Below are 20,990 nucleotides of genomic sequence, written 5' to 3' on the forward strand. Positions count from 1 at the left end.
CAGCAGATGGTACAGCCACCTGCACAACTTCAGCATGAAAAAGACCAACAAGATCAGAGAGCAGCTGGGCATGAAGTCCCTTCCCCGAAGAAGTTCTCATCCTTTGCGTCCCCAATGCAGACCGGGAGTGGCACCGGGAAGAAATAGGAGGATGACTTTCTTAATACAATTAGACTGCTGCTGTTGGAACTGGATAGGAATGGACTTCAGGCCGTGCACCAGACAGCAGGGGACATGCTGCAAGTACCGCAGCAGAATGAACTGCAGGGGGAAAAGCATGAGGAAGCCAATGCCTTACAAAACCAGTAATATGGGAGCTGGTTGTAAAGTTACAAACTCCATGCAGCGGTCAGGAAACTGTAGTTGAATAGCAGGAGGAAAGGCAAGAGGATCCCTATGCTTTCTTCACTTCTGAATGGGCTTGATTGAAGTGGGCTGAACTCGGTAATCTGCACACCACTAGTGAGCTGAAGTATTCATTCGGAGGGGCAGAATTTGAGGGACAGATGCATTATATAGCGTCAGAATGCAGTGCACCAAACAGTACAGATCCTGAAATTATGAGCAGATCAGTGCCTGGTGAGTATAAATCTAAAGCTGTCTGATATAAGCCTTAACATTACATACTTAGCTACGTTTTTTGGTGCACTTTGGTTCACCCTGTCACATATATCCTCAGCATCTCAATGCAAACAAAAAAATGTCTATGCAAATCACAATTGGAGTGGACCTTCTTTCGAACTAGCAGCAGGCCATCAGTGAGAATAAATGTATTTATTACACTCCAATCGTGCCTAATTCCATAAGAAAGATTACTTGTGGTGTGGGTTAACTGGTAATATGTGGTTTCAGATTTTTTTTAACATTTTGGTGGAGAGTTTGCCTGTAGGCTTCCAATTGACAGTTACCTTTGTAAAACATGTACACAGCCTCAACTTTTTTCCAGACACATGTTGTGCATTATACACAGTTGTAAATACTTTATGTAATATAACAAATAATGAACTCATCAGGCAACTCTTTTGTTTTTTCTGCAGGAGTATTTCGTATTCTCGTTAGAATAAGCGGTCTTCATTTGAACGCTTTTTTCGGTGTAATAGCATTTCTCCATTTCAAAATGTCCGCCTCTCTTTACATTAACCCCTTCGCTGCCAGGCCTTTTCCCCCTCCTGTGCCAGGCCTTTTTTTGCCTATTTGGGGCAGTTCGCGTTTAGGCCCTCATAACTTTTTGTCCACATAAGCTAACCAAGCCAAATTTGCGTCCTTTTTTCCCAACATCCTAGGGATTCTAGAGGTACCCAGACTTTGTGGGTTCCCTTGAAGGAGGCCAAGAAATTGGCCAAAATACAGTGAAAATTTCGTTTTATTAAAACAAAATGGAAAAAGTGGCTGCAGAAGAAGGCTTGTGGATTTCCCCCTGAAAATGGCATCAACAAAGGGTTTGTAGTGTTAAACTCAGCAGCTTCCTAGCTTTCAGGAACAGGCAGACATGAATCAGAAAAGCCAATTTTTCAACACAATTTTGGCATTTTACTGGGGCATACCCCATTTTTGCAATTTTTTGTGCTTTCAGCCTCCTTCCAGTCAGTGACAGGAATGGGCATGAAACCAATGCTGGATCCCAGAAACCTAACCATTTCTGAAAAGTAGAGAAAATTCTGAATTCAGCAAGGGGTCATTTGTGTAGATCCTACAAGGGTTTCCTACAGAAAATAACAGCTGAAAGAGAAAAATATTGAAATTGAGGTGAAAAAAACATCAAATTTTCTCTACGTTTTACTCTGTAACTTTTCCCTGCAATGTCAGATTATGGAAAGCAATATACCGTTACGTCTGGTGGACTCCTCTGGTTGCGGGGATATATAGGGCTTGTAGGTTCATCAAGAACCCGAGGAACCCAGAGCCAATAAATGAGCTGAACCCTGCAGTGCGTTTTCATTCTATACCGGGTATTCAGCAATTCATTTGCTAAAATATAAAGAGTAAAAAATTGCTATCAAGAAAACCTTTGCATTTCCAAAAAGGGCACAAGATAAGGTGCTGAGGAGCAGTGGTTATTTGCACATCTCTGAATTCCGGGGTGACCATACAAGCATGTGAATTATAGGGAATTTCTCAAATAGATGTCTTTTTTACACACTCTCCTATATTTGGAAGGAAAAAATGTAGAGAAAGACAAGGGGCAATAGCACTTGTTTTGCTAATCTATGTTCCCCCAAGTCTACCGATAAAAATGATACCTCACTTGTGTGGGTAGGCCTAGCGCCTGCGACAGGAAACACCCCAAAGCGCAACGTGGACACATCCTAAATTTTGGGAAAAAACAGAGGTGTTTTTTGCGAAGTGCCTACCTGTAGATTTTGGCCTCTAGCTCAGCCGGCACCTAGGGAAACCTACCAAACCTGTGCATTTCTGAAAACTAGAGACCTAGGGGAATCCAAGGAGGGGTGACTTGCGGGGCTCGGACCAGGTTCTGTTACCCAGAATCCTTTGCAAACCTCAAAATTTGGCTAAAAAAACACATGTTCCTCACATTTCTGTGGCAGAAAGTTCTGGAATCTGAGAGGAGCTACAAATTTCCTTCCACCCAGCGTTCCCCCAAGTCTCCCGATAAAAATGATACCTCACTTGCGTGGGTAGGCCTAGCGCCGGCGACAGGAAACACCCCAAAGCGCAACGTGGACACATCCTACATTTTGGAAAAAAACAGAGGTGTTTTTTGCGAAGTGCCTACCTGTAGATTTTGGCCTCTAGCTCAGCCGGCACCTAGGGAAACCTACCAAACCTGTGCATTTCTGAAAACTAGAGACCTAGGGGAATCCAAGGAGGGGTGACTTGCGGGGCTCGGACCAGGTTCTGTTACCCAGAATCCTTTGCAAACCTCAAAATTTGGCTAAAAAAACACATGTTCCTCACATTTCTGTGGCAGAAAGTTCTGGAATCTGAGAGGAGCTACAAATTTCCTTCCACCCAGCGTTCCCCCAAGTCTCCCGATAAAAATGATACCTCACTTGCGTGGGTAGGCCTAGCGCCGGCGACAGGAAACACCCCAAAGCGCAACGTGGACACATCCTAAATTTTGGAAAAAAACAGAGGTGTTTTTTGCGAAGTGCCTACCTGTAGATTTTGGCCTCTAGCTCAGCCGGCACCTAGGGAAACATACCAAACCTGTGCATTTCAGAAAACTAGAGACCTAGGGGAATCCAAGGAGGGGTGACTTGCGGGGCTCGGACCAGGTTCTGTTACCCAGAATCCTTTGCAAACCTCAAAATTTGGCTAAAAAAACACATGTTCCTCACATTTCTGTGGCAGAAAGATCTGGAATCTGAGAGGAGCTACAAATTTCCTTCCACCCAGCGTCCCCCCAAGTCTCCCGATAAAAATGATACCTCACTTGCGTGGGTAGGCCTAGCGCCGGCGACAGGAAACACCCCAAAGCGCAACGTGGACACATCCTAAATTTTGGAAAAAAACAGAGGTGTTTTTTGCGAAGTTCCTACCTGTAGATTTTGGCCTCTAGCTCAGCCGCCACCTAGGGAAACCTACCAAACCTGTGCATTTCTGAAAACTAGAGACCTAGGGGAATCCAAGGAGGGGTGACTTGCGGGGCTCGGACCAGGTTCTGTTACCCAGAATCCTTTGCAAACCTCAAAATTTGGCTAAAAAAACACATGTTCCTCACATTTCTTTGGCAGAAAGTTCTGGAATCTGAGAGGAGCTACAAATTTCCTTCCACCCAGCGTTCCCCCAAGTCTCCCGATAAAAATGATACCTCACTTGCGTGGGTAGGCCTAGCGCCGGCGACAGGAAACACCCCAAAGCGCAACGTGGACACATCCTAAATTTTGGAAAAAAACAGAGGTGTTTTTTGCGAAGTGCCTACCTATAGATTTTGGCCTCTAGCTCAGCCGGCACCTAGGGAAACCTACCAAACCTGTGCATTTCTGAAAACTAGAGACCTAGGGGAATCCAAGGAGGGGTGACTTGCAGGGCTCGGACCAGGTTCTGTTACCCAGAATCCTTTGCAAACCTCAAAATTTGGCTAAAAAAACACATGTTCCTCACATTTCTGTGGCAGAAAGTTCTGGAATATGAGAGGAGCTACAAATTTCCTTCCACCCAGCGTTCCCCCAAGTCTCCCGATAAAAATGATACCTCACTTGCGTGGGTAGGCCTAGCGCCGGCGACAGGAAACACCCCAAAGCGCAACGTGGACACATCCTAAATTTTGGAAAAAAACAGAGGTGTTTTTTGCGAAGTGCCTACCTGTAGATTTTGGCCTCTAGCTCAGCCGCCACCTAGGGAAACCTACCAAACCTGTGCATTTCTGAAAACTAGAGACCTAGGGGAATCCAAGGAGGGGTGACTTGTGGGGCTCGGACCTGGTTCTCTTACCCAGAATCCTTTGCTAAAATCAAAATTTGGCTAAAAAAACACATGTTCCTCACATTTCTGTGGCAGAAAGTTCTGGAATCTGAGAGGAGCTACAAATTTCCTTCCACCCAGCGTTCCCCCACGTCTCCCGATAAAAATGATACCTCACTTGCGTGGGTAGGCCTAGCGCCGGCGACAGGAAACACCCCAAAGCGCAACGTGGACACATCCTACATTTTGGAAAAAAACAGAGGTGTTTTTTGCGAAGTGCCTACCTGTAGATTTTGGCCTGTAGCTCAGCCGGCACCTAGGGAAACCTACCAAAACTGTGCATTTCTGAAAACTAGAGACCTAGGGGAATCCAAGGAGGGGTGACTTGCGGGGCTCGGACCAGGTTCTGTTACCCAGAATCCTTTGCAAACCTCAAAATTTGGCTAAAAAAACACATGTTCCTCACATTTCTGTGGCAGAAAGTTCTGGAATCTGAGAGGAGCTACAAATTTCCTTCCACCCAGCGTTCCCCCAAGTCTCCCGATAAAAATGATACCTCACTTGCGTGGGTAGGCCTAGCGCCGGCGACAGGAAACACCCCAAAGCGCAATGTGGACACATCCTAAATTTTGGGAGAAAACAGAGGTGTTTTTTGCGAAGTGCCTACCTGTAGATTTTGGCCTGTAGCTCAGCCGGCACCTAGGGAAACCTACCAAACCTGTGCATTACTGAAAACTAGAGACCTAGGGGAATCCAAGGAGGGGTGACTTGCGGGGCTCGGACCAGGTTCTGTTACCCAGAATCCTTTGCAAACCTCAAAATTTGGCTAAAAAAACACATGTTCCTCACATTTCTGTGGCAGAAAGTTCTGGAATCTGAGAGGAGCTACAAATTTCCTTCCACCCAGCGTTCCCCCAAGTCTCCCGATAAAAATGATACCTCACTTGCGTGGGTAGGCCTAGCGCCGGCGACAGGAAACACCCCAAAGCGCAACGTGGACACATCCAACATTTTGGAAAAAAACAGGTGTTTTTTGAGAAGTGCCTACATGTAGATTTTGGCCTGTAGCTCAGCCGGCACCTAGGGAAACCTACCAAACCTGTGCATTTCTGAAAACTAGAGACCTAGGGGAATCCAAGGAGGGGTGACTTGCGGGGCTCGGACCAGGTTCTGTTACCCAGAATCCTTTGCAAACCTCAAAATTTGGCTAAAAAAACACATGTTCCTCACATTTCTGTGGCAGAAAGTTCTGGAATCTGAGAGGAGCTACAAATTTCCTTCCATCCAGCGTTCCCCCACGTCTCCCGATACAAATGATACCTCACTTGCGTGGGTAGGCCTAGCGCCGGCGACAGGAAACACCCCAAAGCGCAACGTGGACACATCCTACATTTTGGAAAAAAACAGAGGTGTTTTTTGCGAAGTGCCTACCTGTAGATTTTGGCCTGTAGCTCAGCCGGCACCTAGGGAAACCTACCAAACCTGTGCATTACTGAAAACTAGAGACCTAGGGGAATCCAAGGAGGGGTGACTTGCGGGGCTCGGACCAGGTTCTGTTACCCAGAATCCTTTGCAAACCTCAAAATTTGGCTAAAAAAACACATGTTCCTCACATTTCTGTGGCAGAAAGTTCTGGAATCTGAGAGGAGCTACAAATTTCCTTCCACCCAGTGTTCCCCCAAGTCTCCCGATAAAAATGATACCTCACTTGCGTGGGTAGGCCTAGCGCCGGCGACAGGAAACACCCCAAAGCGCAACGTGGACACATCCTAAATTTTGGAAAAAAACAGAGGTGTTTTTTGCGAAGTGCCTACCTGTAGATTTTGGCCTCTAGCTCAGCCGGCACCTAGGGAAACCTACCAAACCTGTGCATTTCTGAAAACTAGAGACCTAGGGGAATCCAAGGAGGGGTGACTTGCGGGGCTCGGACCAGGTTCTGTTACCCAGAATCCTTTGCAAACCTCCAAATTTGGCTAAAAAAACACATGTTCCTCACATTTCTTTGGCAGAAAGTTCTGGAATCTGAGAGGAGCTACAAATTTCCTTCCACCCAGCGTTCCCCCAAGTCTCCCGATAAAAAAGATACCTCACTTGCGTGGGTAGGCCTAGCGCCGGCGACAGGAAACACCCCAAAGCGCAACGTGGACACATCCTAAATTTTGGAAAAAAACAGAGGTGTTTTTTGCAAAGTGCCTACCTGTAGATTTTGGCCTCTAGCTCAGCCGTCACCTAGGGAAACCTACCAAACCTGTGCATTTCTGAAAACTAGAGACCTAGGGGAATCCAAGGAGGGGTGACTTGCAGGGCTCGGACCAGGTTCTGTTACCCAGAATCCTTTGCTAAAATCAAAATTTGGCTAAAAAAACACATGTTCCTCACATTTCTGTGGCAGAAAGTTCTGGAATCTGAGAGGAGCTACAAATTTCCTTCCACCCAGCGTTCCCCCAAGTCTCCCGATAAAAATGATACCTCACTTGCGTGGGTAGGCCTAGCGCCGGCGACAGGAAACACCCCAAAGCGCAACGTGGACACATCCTAAATTTTGGAAAAAAACAGAGGTGTTTTTTGCGAAGTGCCTACCTGTAGATTTTGGCCTCTAGCTCAGCCGGCACCTAGGGAAACCTACCAAACCTGTGCATTTCTGAAAACTAGAGACCTAGGGGAATCCAAGGAGGGGTGACTTGTGGGGCTCGGACCAGGTTCTGTTACCCAGAATCCTTTGCAAACCTCAAAATTTGGCTAAAAAAACACATGTTCCTCACATTTCTGTGGCAGAAAGTTCTGGAATCTGAGAGGAGCTACAAATTTCCTTCCACCCAGCGTTCCCCCACGTCTCCTGATAAAAATGATACCTCACTTGCGTGGGTAGGCCTAGCGCCGGCGACAGGAAACACCCCAAAGCGCAACGTGGACACATCCTACATTTTGGAAAAAAACAGAGGTGTTTTTTGCGAAGTGCCTACCTGTAGATTTTGGCCTGTAGCTCAGCCGGCACCTAGGGAAACCTACCAAACCTGTGCATTTCTGAAAACTAGAGACCTAGGGGAATCCAAGGAGGGGTGACTTGTGGGGCTCGGACCAGGTTCTGTTACCCAGAATCCTTTGCAAACCTCAAAATTTGGCTAAAAAAACACATGTTCCTCACATTTCTGTGGCAGAAAGTTCTGGAATCTGAGAGGAGCTACAAATTTCCTTCCACCCAGCGTTCCCCCAAGTCTCCCGATAAAAATGATACCTCACTTGCGTGGGTAGGCCTAGCGCCGGCGACAGGAAACACCCCAAAGCGCAACGTGGACACATCCTAAATTTTGGAAAAAAACAGAGGTGTTTTTTGCGAAGTGCCTACCTGTAGATTTTGGCCTCTAGCTCAGCCGGCACCTAGGGAAACCTACCAAACCTGTGCATTTCTGAAAACTAGAGACCTAGGGGAATCCAAGGAGGGGTGACTTGCGGGGCTCGGACCAGGTTCTGTTACCCAGAATCCTTTGCAAACCTCAAAATTTGGCTAAAAAAACACATGTTCCTCACATTTCTGTGGCAGAAAGTTCTGGAATCTGAGAGGAGCTACAAATTTCCTTCCACCCAGCGTTCCCCCAAGTCTCCCGATAAAAATGATACCTCACTTGCGTGGGTAGGCCTAGCACCGGCGACAGGAAACACCCCAAAGCGCAACGTGGACACATCCTAAATTTTGGAAAAAAACAGAGGTGTTTTTTGCGAAGTGCCTACCTGTAGATTTTGGCCTCTAGCTCAGCCGGCACTTAGGGAAACCTACCAAACCTGTGCATTTCTGAAAACTAGAGACCTAGGGGAATCCAAGGAGGGGTGACTTGCGGGGCTCGGACCAGGTTCTGTTACCCAGAATCCTTTGCAAACCTCAAAATTTGGCTAAAAAAACACATGTTCCTCACATTTCTGTGGCAGAAAGTTCTGGAATCTGAGAGGAGCTACAAATTTCCTTCCACCCAGCGTTCCCCCAAGTCTCCCGATAAAAATGATACCTCACTTGCGTGGGTAGGCCTAGCACCGGCGACAGGAAACACCCCAAAGCGCAACGTGGACACATCCTAAATTTTGGAAAAAAACAGAGGTGTTTTTTGCGAAGTGCCTACCTGTAGATTTTGGCCTCTAGCTCAGCCGGCACTTAGGGAAACCTACCAAACCTGTGCATTTCTGAAAACTAGAGACCTAGGGGAATCCAAGGAGGGGTGACTTGCGGGGCTCGGACCAGGTTCTGTTACCCAGAATCCTTTGCAAACCTCAAAATTTGGCTAAAAAAACACATGTTCCTCACATTTCTGTGGCAGAAAGTTCTGGAATCTGAGAGGAGCTACAAATTTCCTTCCACCCAGCGTTCCCCCAAGTCTCCCGATAAAAATGATACCTCACTTGCGTGGGTAGGCCTAGCGCCGGCGACAGGAAACACCCCAAAGCGCAACGTGGACACATCCAAAATTTTGGAAAAAAAACAGAGGTGTTTTTTGCGAAGTGCCTACCTGTAGATTTTGGCCTCTAGCTCAGCCGGCACCTAGGGAAACCTACCAAACCTGTGCATTTCTGAAAACTAGAGACCTAGGGGAATCCAAGGAGGGGTGACTTGCGGGGCTCGGACCAGGTTCTGTTACCCAGAATCCTTTGCAAACCTCAAAATTTGGCTAAAAAAACACATGTTCCTCACATTTCTGTGGCAGAAAGTTCTGGAATCTGAGAGGAGCTACAAATTTCCTTCCACCCAGCATTCCCCCACGTCTCCCGATAAAAATGATACCTCACTTGCGTGGGTAGGCCTAGCGCCGGCGACAGGAAACACCCCAAAGCGCAACGTGGACACATCCTACATTTTGGAAAAAAACAGAGGTGTTTTTTGCGAAGTGCCTACCTGTAGATTTTGGCCTGTAGCTCAGCCGGCACCTAGGGAAACCTACCAAACCTGTGCATTTCTGAAAACTAGAGACCTAGGGGAATCCAAGGAGGGGTGACTTGCAGGGCTCGGACCAGGTTCTGTTACCCAGAATCCTTTGCAAACCTCAAAATTTGGCTAAAAAAACACATGTTCCTCACATTTCTGTGGCAGAAAGTTCTGGAATCTGAGAGGAGCTACAAATTTCCTTCCACCCAGCGTTCCCCCAAGTCTCCCGATAAAAATGATACCTCACTTGCGTGGGTAGGCCTAGCGCCGGCGACAGGAAACACCCCAAAGCGCAACGTGGACACATCCTAAATTTTGGAAAAAAACAGAGGTGTTTTTTGCGAACTGCCTACCTGTAGATTTTGGCCTCTAGCTCAGCCGGCACCTAGGGAAACTTACCAAACCTGTGCATTTCTGAAAACTAGAGACCTAGGGGAATCCAAGGAGGGGTGACTTGCGGGGCTCGGACCAGGTTCTGTTACCCAGATTCCTTTGCAAACCTCAAAATTTGGCTAAAAAAACACATGTTCCTCACATTTCTGTGGCAGAAAGTTCTGGAATCTGAGAGGAGCTACAAATTTCCTTCCACCCAGCGTTCCCCCAAGTCTCCCGATAAAAATGATACCTCACTTGCGTGGGTAGGCCTAGCGCCGGCGACAGGAAACACCCCAAAGCGCAACGTGGACACATCCTAAATTTTGGGAGAAAACAGAGGTGTTTTTTGCGAAGTGCCTACCTGTAGATTTTGGCCTCTAGCTCAGCCGGCACCTAGGGAAACCTACCAAACCTGTGCATTTCTGAAAACTAGAGACCTAGGGGAATCCAAGGAGGGGTGACTTGCGGGGCTCGGACCAGGTTCTGTTACCCAGAATCCTTTGCAAACCTCAAAATTTGGCTAAAAAAACACATGTTCCTCACATTTCTGTGGCAGAAAGTTCTGGAATCTGAGAGGAGCTACAAATTTCCTTCCATCCAGCGTTCCCCCACGTCTCCCGATAAAAATGATACCTCACTTGCGTGGGTAGGCCTAGCGCCGGCGACAGGAAACACCCCAAAGCGCAACGTGGACACATCCTACATTTTGGAAAAAAACAGAGGTGTTTTTTGCGAAGTGCCTACCTGTAGATTTTGGCCTGTAGCTCAGCCGGCACCTAGGGAAACCTACCAAACCTGTGCATTACTGAAAACTAGAGACCTAGGGGAATCCAAGGAGGGGTGACTTGCGGGGCTCGGACCAGGTTCTGTTACCCAGAATCCTTTGCAAACCTCAAAATTTGGCTAAAAAAACACATGTTCCTCACATTTCTGTGGCAGAAAGTTCTGGAATCTGAGAGGAGCTACAAATTTCCTTCCACCCAGCGTTCCCCCAAGTCTCCCGATAAAAATGATACCTCACTTGCGTGGGTAGGCCTAGCGCCGGCGACAGGAAACACCCCAAAGCGCAACGTGGACACATCCAAAATTTTGGGAGAAAACAGTGCCTACCTGTGGATTTTGCCCTGTAGCTCACCCGGCGCCTAGGGAAACCTACCAAACCTGTGCATTTCTGAAAACTAGAGACCTAGGGGAATCCAAGGAGGGGTGACTTGCGGGGCTCGGACCAGGTTCTGTTACCCAGAATCCTTTGCAAACCTCAAAATTTGGCTAAAAAAACTCATGTTCCTCACATTTCTGTGGCAGAAAGTTCTGGAATCTGATAGGAGCCACAAATTTCCTTCCACCCAGCGTTCCCCCAAGTCTCCCGATAAAAATGATACCTCACTTGTGTGGGTGGGCCAGGTGCCTGCAACAGAATAAGGCCCAAAACCTGAAGGGATAGAAGGGATAGCACAGCAAGTTTATAAGGGCATATTCTTTTATACATCTTTAGACGGACTCTGCTTTGGGGACCCACATAAGTGAGGTGTCATTTTACTTGGGAGACTGAGGGGAAAACTGGGGAGTAGGAATTTTGTGCTGGAGCGGTGATCCTACTAAGAAAAATCAGGAAAATATGCTTTTTTATGCAAATTTTGAGGTTTACAGAGGAGTCTGGGTAAGAAAATGTTGGGGGAGCCACACAAGCCACACCTCCCTAGACTCCTTGGGGTGCCTAGTTTTAAAAAGTTTCTGGGTTTTGTAGGTTTCCCTACATGACGGCCGCACCCAGGACCAAAAACATAGGTGGGCCCTCCCCCCAAACACAGGTATTTTTGGAATATATCACTTTGATGTGTGCACATACGTCCGTGATGTGCCAAGCACTAAAATTGTGAAAAGAAACATACTTAGGTTATGTGAAGAAGACCCCTCACCCACCAACCAAGTTGGTGGCATGCTTCATCATCGGGGTCCCACCCGAGGCACCTAGCGTGTCTCAAGTGTGCTGCGACGCCTGATTACAGCGGAGCAGGTTTTGTCATTTGTACCACACATACTGGTTGGATTTGGCACGAGGGTGAGTGATGGTTCAGTAGATCAAATTTTATTAACAAGAGATTTCACAAAAGTGAAATGCACTGGTAATAACTGAAAGGCCAAAAAACTGAACCAATGACTCACAGCTCGTGAGCTGTAAAGCCACGACAAGGCACCAACCGCTTTACAGTCCATTCACACACCTTTCATACATGACATGCACTAGACCATTCACGCCGCCAGCCACGGGCCCAGCACATTACAAGACTCGCATCCACAGACAGCGCCAGTCAAGGGCCCATCACTTTCATACGCCCACATGCCTGATACAGCAATCACACCAGCTGATGAGTGTGTGGACTGGCATTTGGCCGGCACTGCCAGCCAAGCGCCACACCACCAGCCAAGCGCCACCCCACCCACACCACCAGCCAAGCGCCACCCCACACACACCGCCAGCCCAGCGCCACCCACACACACCGCCAGCCAAGCGCCACCCCACACACACCGCCAGCCAAGCGCCACCCCACACACACCGCCAGCCAAGCGCCACCACACCCACGCCGCCAGCCAAGCGCCACTCTACAAATGCCATCCCATTTTTTTTGTTTTTAAACAACAAAGAAACCACTAATCATAAATTAGTACAAAACTACAAACACAAAAGCTCTAACTGAATACATGACTAATGCCAACCGTGAAACCGAACATATAAAAATATAAAACACCAGTTTATGCTCACGGAATTTCCCAATAATTCTTCTGTGTGTGGTAGCTCCTGAAACAGCCACCCACACACAGCCCAGGCTTTGAAGGACAATCAGGGCAGTACATCCTAGTCTCCTTCCTGATACCTCTTCGAGCACAGACTCTACATCTCTTAGCAGGAACGTTTTTTTTGGCCGTGGGAGGAATGTGCTCAGCAAAGTGACGATCTTTCAATCTTGCCACATCCTCCACCACTGCTTCTCTAGTAACTCTTGCCTGTTCCAGCACAACAAGGCTAGCTATGATAGACTCCTGAAATTTCACAAATGTCATCCTTGACTCTGGAGAACTATCCTTAAACACAACAAAAGCATTAAAAGTTGCCAAGTGGAACAAGAAAAGTGCTAATTTCTTATACCACACATAAGACTTACGAGCAGCAGTGTAAGGTTCTAACCTCTGATCTACTCTATCAACACCACCCATGTGCTTATTATAGTCTAAGATGCACACAGGTTTGCGCACTTCGGCAACCTGACCCCAAACAGCCACAGTGAAGTACTCTCATCATGGATGGTGCTTAGCATGTATACATCCCTCTTGTCTACAAATTTCAGAGCTAGCAGCTCATCATTCCGCAAGGCATTGCACTGTCCCTTCTTAAGTTTTTTACAGACAAGCTCTTTTGGATAGCCTTTCCGATTAGAGCGGATTGTGCCACAAGCAACAGTGTCCACTCTGAACAACTCCTTGAACAACCGAACTCCAGTGTAGAAGTTATCTACATATAAATGGTGACCTTTGTTAAACAGTCGTCTACCAAGTTCCCACACAATTTTCTCACTAACTCCAAAAGTGGGAGGACAACCAGGGGGGTCAATATTGGAATCCCTACCAGTGTAGACCCGGAAATTATAAACATATCCTGTACTACTTTCTGACAGCATATACAATTTAATTCCATACCGTGCCCTCTTGCTAGGAATGTACTGCCTAAAAACCAAACGACCCTTGAACAGGACCAAAGACTCATCTACAGATATTTCTTTCCCTGGAACATAGATCTCTGAAAACTGATCTACCAAATGATCAAGGACAGGTCTAATCTTAAAAAGACGGTCAGAATCAGGATGATCTCGTGGCAAGGCTAAAGCATTATCTACAAAATGCAACATCCGAAGAAGAAGCTCATACCGGTTACGACTCATGATGGCAGGAAATATAGCAGTTGCCATCAAGGGACTAGTAGACCAATATGAAGACAGCGACGGCTTCCTTATCAGCCCCATCAAAAAAGTTAAACCCAAGAACTTTTTCAACTCTTCCAGATTTGTGGGAATCCACCGGCTAGCTCTAGAGTGTGGCCTAAGTCTGGCAGCGTTGTCCCTCAAAAACTGCTCTGCATACAAATTAGTCTGCTCAACAATCTCTTCCAAAAATATATCGTCCATAAACAACTCAAAAAAGTTGACGGGCAAAAAGTTTTCCGTATTAACTCGACACCCTGGAAAACCAGTAAACGCAGGCAACTGTGGCTGCTCCATGTTTGGTGCAACCCACGTGTCAGGTCTTCCAATGGGAAGCCTTTCAGCCGCTGGCTCCTGCACCATTGGCACGTCACTGTCCTCCTCTAAAACAGGCCCTTCATCAGCACTGAGAGTGGCTTCATCATCAGATGATTGATCTCTGACAGAAAATTCACTTCCAGAATCCTGCACTTCCTCCTCTGCCTCAGATGCAGAGTCAGTCTCATATTCATGGTCAGAAGATGACTCAAAAAGCACACTAACAACCTGCTGAGCGGTCATCCTACGGCTGGCCATGATCCTTCCTACAAAAATTAACTGGACAAATACACCACCAACAACCAGCACTGTGTAAGATAAGTAACAAAGTATAGGTTTATCAATAAGAATTATAAACTCAAAAACTATACTGCTCACTTGCCTGAAAAAGCTTGACTCACCAGCAACTACTCTGCACAGCCGCAGCAATCACCAACGATCTCCCACTAAAAAGAGAAAAAAAAAAGCAAATTAGACATAAGACAACACAATAATCATTGTGCATAACTCTAAGGACAATTTCACACACAATCCTGCATTCAGTACACCACCTACAAACATGTCATTCATGCATTGCAACAATACTCACTTGGAGTAAATTTATTTACTTACCTAAAACATGCAACTACGCAAACCGCAGGACAACTACTGCCAAAACTGCAACAAGCCACAGCAAAGTCAGCAAAAGCTTTGAACTAGAACAAAAAGGAGAAAAACTGTTATTATCATAAAAGCAAATACTTCGCCAGTTGACAAACACTCCACCACTAACCATTTTTTCATTTTCCCTTGTGTCTAGTCTTCTCTGCTTGGGGGAAGATGGGCCTAAAAAAAAATAGGCCAATCTACCCCCAAGGGGAGGGGGCAGAAATCGCCCAGATTACATTGCACCCTTTGGGGGGGGCGACCCTTGCCCAAGGGGCCACACCCCCACACAAAGCACACACACACACATATAGTATCCCTGGCGTTATGGGGATTCTGCCCCCCTTGGGGACAGAAAGGCCTAAAAAATAGGCATATCTGCCCCCAAGGGGGGCAGAACTGCCCAAAAATACATGTGGGCCCCTGGGGGCGACCCTTGCCCAAGGGGCCGCCCCCAACACAAAAAATAAAAACCAACAATAAAATCCCTGGTGTCTAGTGGCTTTCTGCCCCCCTTGGGGGCAGATCGGCGTAAAAATAGGGCCAATCTGCCCCCAAGGGGGGCAGAAACAACGATAAATACATTGCGCCCCCGGGGGGAGCGACCCTTGCCCAAGGGGCCACCCCCCAACACAAAGCACACATACAAACATATCTTTCTGGCGCTATTGGGATTCTGCCCCCCTTGGGGGCAGAAAGGCCTAAAAAAAATAGGCCTCTCTGCCCCCAAGGGGGGCAGAACTGCCCAAAAATACATGTGGGCCCCTGGGGGCGACCCTTGCCCAAGGGGCCACCCCCCAACACAAAAAATAAAAATCAACAATAAAATCCCTGGTGTCTAGTGGCTTTCCGGCCTAAAAATAGGGCCAATCTGCCCCCAAGGTGGGCAGAAACGACAATAAATACATTGCGCCCCTGGGGGGAGCGACCCTTGCCCAAGGGGCCACCCCCCAACACAAAGCACACATACTTTAATACTATTTCTGGCGCTATTGGGATTCTGCCCCCCTTGGGGGCAGAAAGGCCTAAAAAAAATAGGCCTCTCTGCCCCCAAGAGGGGCAGAACTGCCCAAAAATACATGAGGGCCCCTGGGGGCGACCCTTGCCCAAGGGGCCGCCCCCCAACACAAAAAATACAAATCAACAATAAAATCCCTGGTGTCTAGTGGGTTTCTGCCCCCCTTGGGGGCAGATCGGACTAAAAATAGGGCCAATCTGCCCCCGGGGGGGGCAGAAACGACGTAAAATACATTTGCCCCCAAAGGGGAGCGACCCTTGCCCAAGGGGCCGCCCCCCAACACAAAAAATACAAATCAACAATAAAATCCCTGGTGTCTAGTGGCTTTCTGCCCCCCTTGGGGGCAGATCGGCCTAAAAATAGGGCCAATCTGCCCCCAGGGGGGGCAGAAACGACGTAAAATACATTTGCCCCCAAAGGGGAGCGACCCTTGCCCAAGGGGCTGCCCCCCAACACAAAAAATACAAATCAACAATAAAATCCCTGGTGTCTAGTGGCTTTCTGCCCCCCTTGGGGGCAGATCGGCCTAAAAATAGGGCCAATCTGCCCCCAGGGGGGGCAGAAACGACGTAAAATACATGTGCCCCCAAAGGGGAGCGACCCTTGCCCAAGGGGTCGCTCCCCTACACTAGTATGCATTCAAAAGAGAAATCCCTGGTGTCTAGTGGGCATTCCTGCTGCCCGATCGCATCGCGATCGGGCAGCAGGAATGCTCAAAGAGACATCGAGGGAAAGGAAAACCCTTTCCTTTCCCTCGATGCCTCTCTCAGAGCACCCCCACCCCGCACGAAGGTGAAAAACTCACCTTCTCCCTTAGACGCGCTGGAAGCAAATGGCTTCCAGCGCGTCTTTCCCCCTTTCCATGAAATCAGCGCGCGATTGCGCGCTGACGTCATGGGGGGGGGGGTGGGCGTGAAAGGGGAAGGGATTCCCCTTTCAGCCCTGGCCTGGGGGTGTTGGGGGGCGGCCCTCGGGGGAAGCGCTAGCGCTTCCCCCGACTGCCAGTCCCAGGACGTAATGGTTACGTCCATGGCGCCACACGGGCGCTGCCATGGACGTAACCATTACGTCCCTGGCGGGGAAGGGGTTAAACAGCTCCAGATGGAACTCAGTGAGGTCCACATGATTCAAAGCATGAAAATCACAGAAGTCAAAATGATCAGAAAATTCAATAACACCCACAATAAAACATAATAATAATTAGTTTGTAAAACCAACCACCTCTGATCTCTATCAAATATCAACTATTAAGGCTCCTTGTAAACACTGTGACAGTTCAAATCCTAGGTAAAACAGATACATGGTTCAGAGAGAATTAAAGTGTAACATGGAAAAAATATATAAATACTGTACCCACTCCCATAATTTCCCATTATGGGCTCTCCCTATATCAGAAACACACTATGAATGTAAACAAATGAATCCACCTTCCTAGCAACACACACATATCCCTTGATATACATTCAAGGAACACCCGAAGAATTTATAAGTTCTTGTACAAATTACTTTTGAAAAATGTAAACATAGGACCCCCACCATAGCAGCAAAACTACATTAATATAAATTCTTAAATCCTTAAAAATTAAGGTTCTTGTGCAAATTACAACAATCTATGGAGAAGAGAAACGCTCGCGGCCATGATTCTCCCATAAAAGCTCCTCCTAATCCAGCAGCATGTCATAGATGTAAACATGAAGCCCCCTCCCCTCCTAGCAACAAACACCTGTCCAATCGTATACATTTATAATTTCCTTAACTGCTAAAAAATGAATGCATTCATGTAAATTCATAAATCTCTTTAAAAAATTAAGACTGTTCGTGCAACTTGCAGAATTGTTGGGGAAAAAAGAAACTCTTGTGCCATTTCAACAGATCATAATTCTGTAAGAACGTTGGTCGTAAAAAGCAACGACGTAGAGGGTGCGGAGCATGGCAGACAAAAAGTACATAATTAAGATCTTGACATCCAAAATCAAAAAGAATACATGTTTTCCACATTTCTCCATGTGGAGACCAATTTGCAATTAAATCATTTAAAGGAAGCAAATTCATTTGAAATAAGGCCATAAAGCGATGAAGATAATGGTCCAGATTCCAAAACAAATACTTCTGGTCATCTTTCAGCCCTCCGTCCCTGGTTACCACCTGTAACCTTTATTTACTCTCACAATACATAAAGTCTCTCTACTGACTAACAGTACTAGTAATGCTTTTTAACAAAGATGTCAGTTCTGAATGGGAAAGGGAGGTTATAATTTCTTCATGCAGGCCCAAATATCTCAATGCTGGGGCAAAATCTCGAGAAGACAATTATTCCCCAGGCTCTGACTCAAAGATGGGGCTTTGCATAGATTCCTTCTCACTATTCTTCAACTGAAAGCTCCACTAAACCGCCCTGGCCAGGTCTTGTACATAGCAACTAGTCAATCAGAATTCCAGTCTGATTGTTGTTTTTGGGACATCAGAATTAAACCTGCAAATCTTACGTAAAATTTGCCCCTCCATTTGTTCTTGAAAGCCCCATCTATCATGATTAATAGACTCTATAGCATACAATAAAGTTGGGGGACTTTCACCTTAAGGACAGAGAGCAAGTGCATAAAATGCTGTCTCCCCATTGCCTTATAAAAGGCACGTATTCCATTTGCATGTGAGGAGGGCTTTTGTGAGCAGTTATCAATTTGGTCCACATCCCGTATACTAACTGAAACCATTTTCCCTAAATAGGGGTAAGATTGAACTATTTCCAATTTTTCCTCACCTAAATCCTAGACTACATTATAGAGCGAACCATACTTTCTGCTTTTCATTATTAAGATTTCACTCTTGGAGACACTGATGTTCAAAAAATGTGACAATGTATACCGTTGAAGGATGACAATCTTTCATTCAACCCCCTTGGAGTTAAATCCATAATTATAATGTCATCTGCATACATCAGACATGGTATGGGGCAACCAACTATCTATGGAGCATCTCTCCTGCTGGCTGCCAACCAGCATGGTAGATCTGACACATACGGGGAAAAGAGTAAAGGGGCCAACAAACACCCTTGCTTCAGTCCATTCTGTGCTGCCTCAGATGAACCACTATCACCTCCTAGGAGGACCGGGCACCTGGCACCATGTGTTGGAAAACAAAGCAATTATTAGAGACATAAGGGTTTCAGGAAATCCTAATTTCTGCATTTTTTTCCAAAGCAATGGTCGATCCACCTTGTGGAAGGGGGTAGAGAAATCAATGAATGCCACATAGACATTAACCCCCCTTATCACCATGTACTTTTCCACAATACTTTTGAACATGCAGAGGTTATTTAAAGTACAATGCCTTCATCGAAAGCCTGCTTGCTCCAAGGGGAGAAAATGACGTTCCACCACTCAATCTGTGAGATGTCACAATAAACTCCTAGCAAAAATGTTCCCTATTGCATCTAAAAACTCAATTTATTGATAGTTACCCGGCATTAGTCCAGAATCCTTTTTGCAAAAAGGAATGAATATACTACCTGACCAAGAAGGGGGAGTAACCCTATTCTGATGACAATTGGAAAAATAGGTGTTAAAAAGGAAGCCCATAACACCAGCTATGTTTAAAGGAGAGCCATTGGAATTTCATCTTGGTTCCTGAGGCTCTCATTCTCTTAATGAGCCCTATAATCTCATTCTCAGAGGAGGCATAGCCACTAGGTGAAGAATCAGTGGCTGCCAATAACGGAGGCCAAACCCAATATGAATCAGAATTTGCAGAATACAGGTCTTCAAGATACTCTTTCCATACTTGTTCTCTTATAGGAAATGGGAGAGACCAAGTTCTGGTGCCACAACCCTCCGTAATAATTTCCCAAAATGTTTTGCATCCCTATTGGTGGCTGCCTCTTTTAATAAAACCCAGTTGCTAGCTCCTTTTTGCCCAAGGGATTTATCTAAAAATTGTACCCTTACTAATTTATGTATTTCTCTACTTAGACATCTCACTGGATCCAAACATGGTCTACGATTGGTTAGATTAGTATTTTAAAATGATCAAGTTATAATCATAGATTGTACACACTCTTCATGTCTCACCACGGGGTCCACATGAAGCTATTAATTCTCCATTAGTGCTGCAAGCATTTCTTTCATTTTTACACATGCCTTGGCATTCCAATACATTCTGCTATTAGATAGTTTAAATTCCATTAATTGATTTTTAAAATTCCAAGGGCCTACCTCAGAGAAGCCCACTTCTAACCTACAGAAAATTAACCTGTGGTCACTAAGAGTATTCCCAAGCAAAGCACTTCTAAATTGGACAAGCTATTAAAAAAGTAAAAGAAGTAAATACATAGTCCATAATAGACCCACCAGTATGAGACAAATGGATAATATTTGCTGGAGAGTCATTTTCACATCTACCATTTACTACCAAAAGTTCGGCTAACCTTAAGCCTTTGAGCAAGATTCATCCTCTTTTGGCTACAATACCACTGACCTGAAACATGGTCAGGGGAATTTTAAAAGCCTCTTCTTTTGCTTCATTTGCAAAAATCCTTAAGGTATGATTTGAAACTTTGGGGTTCAAATCACCTACCAAAACCAAATTTCTGCAATCTTCCTCTACCTTAATAGAAGAAATAAAACCAAACATGACCTTCAGTAAAGGGGTGTAGGTGGAATATAAAGGTTGACAACCAATAAGGAAGCCCTGTCAGATTGACCCGTATTTGGCTCTATTTTAACCCCTTCAGTGCCCAGGACGTAATGGTTACGTCCTGAGGCACAGTGCTGCTGTGCCCAGGATGTAACCATTACGTCCTGTGCACAGAGCCCAGAGGGAGCGCTAGCGCTCCCTCTGTGGGGTTCCCCCCCACCCCCCCAAGTCAGGGATTAGGCAGAGCTTCCAGCGCGCTTGAAAGAGAAATGCCTTTGCATTTCTCTTTCAATGCCATGGGGGAGGCCCCGAGAGGCTTCAAAGGGAAGGAAATGTATTTCCTTCCCTTTGAAGTCTCTCACAGGTTTCAAAAGCCGGATTGCTTGCAATCCGGCTTTTGAAACCCCACTAGACACCAGGGATTTTTTTTTTTTCAATGAAATTGGCAAATGGGAGCGACCCCTTGGGCAAGGGTCGCTCCCAGGGGGGGCATTTTTTTAGGAAGGCCTTTTCTTCCCCCAGGCGGCCTATTATTAGGCCGATCTGCCCCCAGGGGGGGCAGAAACCTCTAGGCACCAGGGAGCTTTTTTTTTTTTGTGATGTTCTCTTTTTTTTTTGGTGGGGAGCGATCCCTTAGGCAAGGGTCACTCCCCTACGGGGCAATATATATTTAGGCCATTTCTGCCCCCCTTGGGGGCAGTTTGGCCTATTTTGATGAGGCCAATTTGCCCCCAAGGGGGGCAGAAACCAT

This window comes from Pleurodeles waltl, chromosome 1_2, assembly GCF_031143425.1.
Source record: "Pleurodeles waltl isolate 20211129_DDA chromosome 1_2, aPleWal1.hap1.20221129, whole genome shotgun sequence".
NCBI classification, from domain to species: domain Eukaryota; kingdom Metazoa; phylum Chordata; class Amphibia; order Caudata; family Salamandridae; genus Pleurodeles; species Pleurodeles waltl.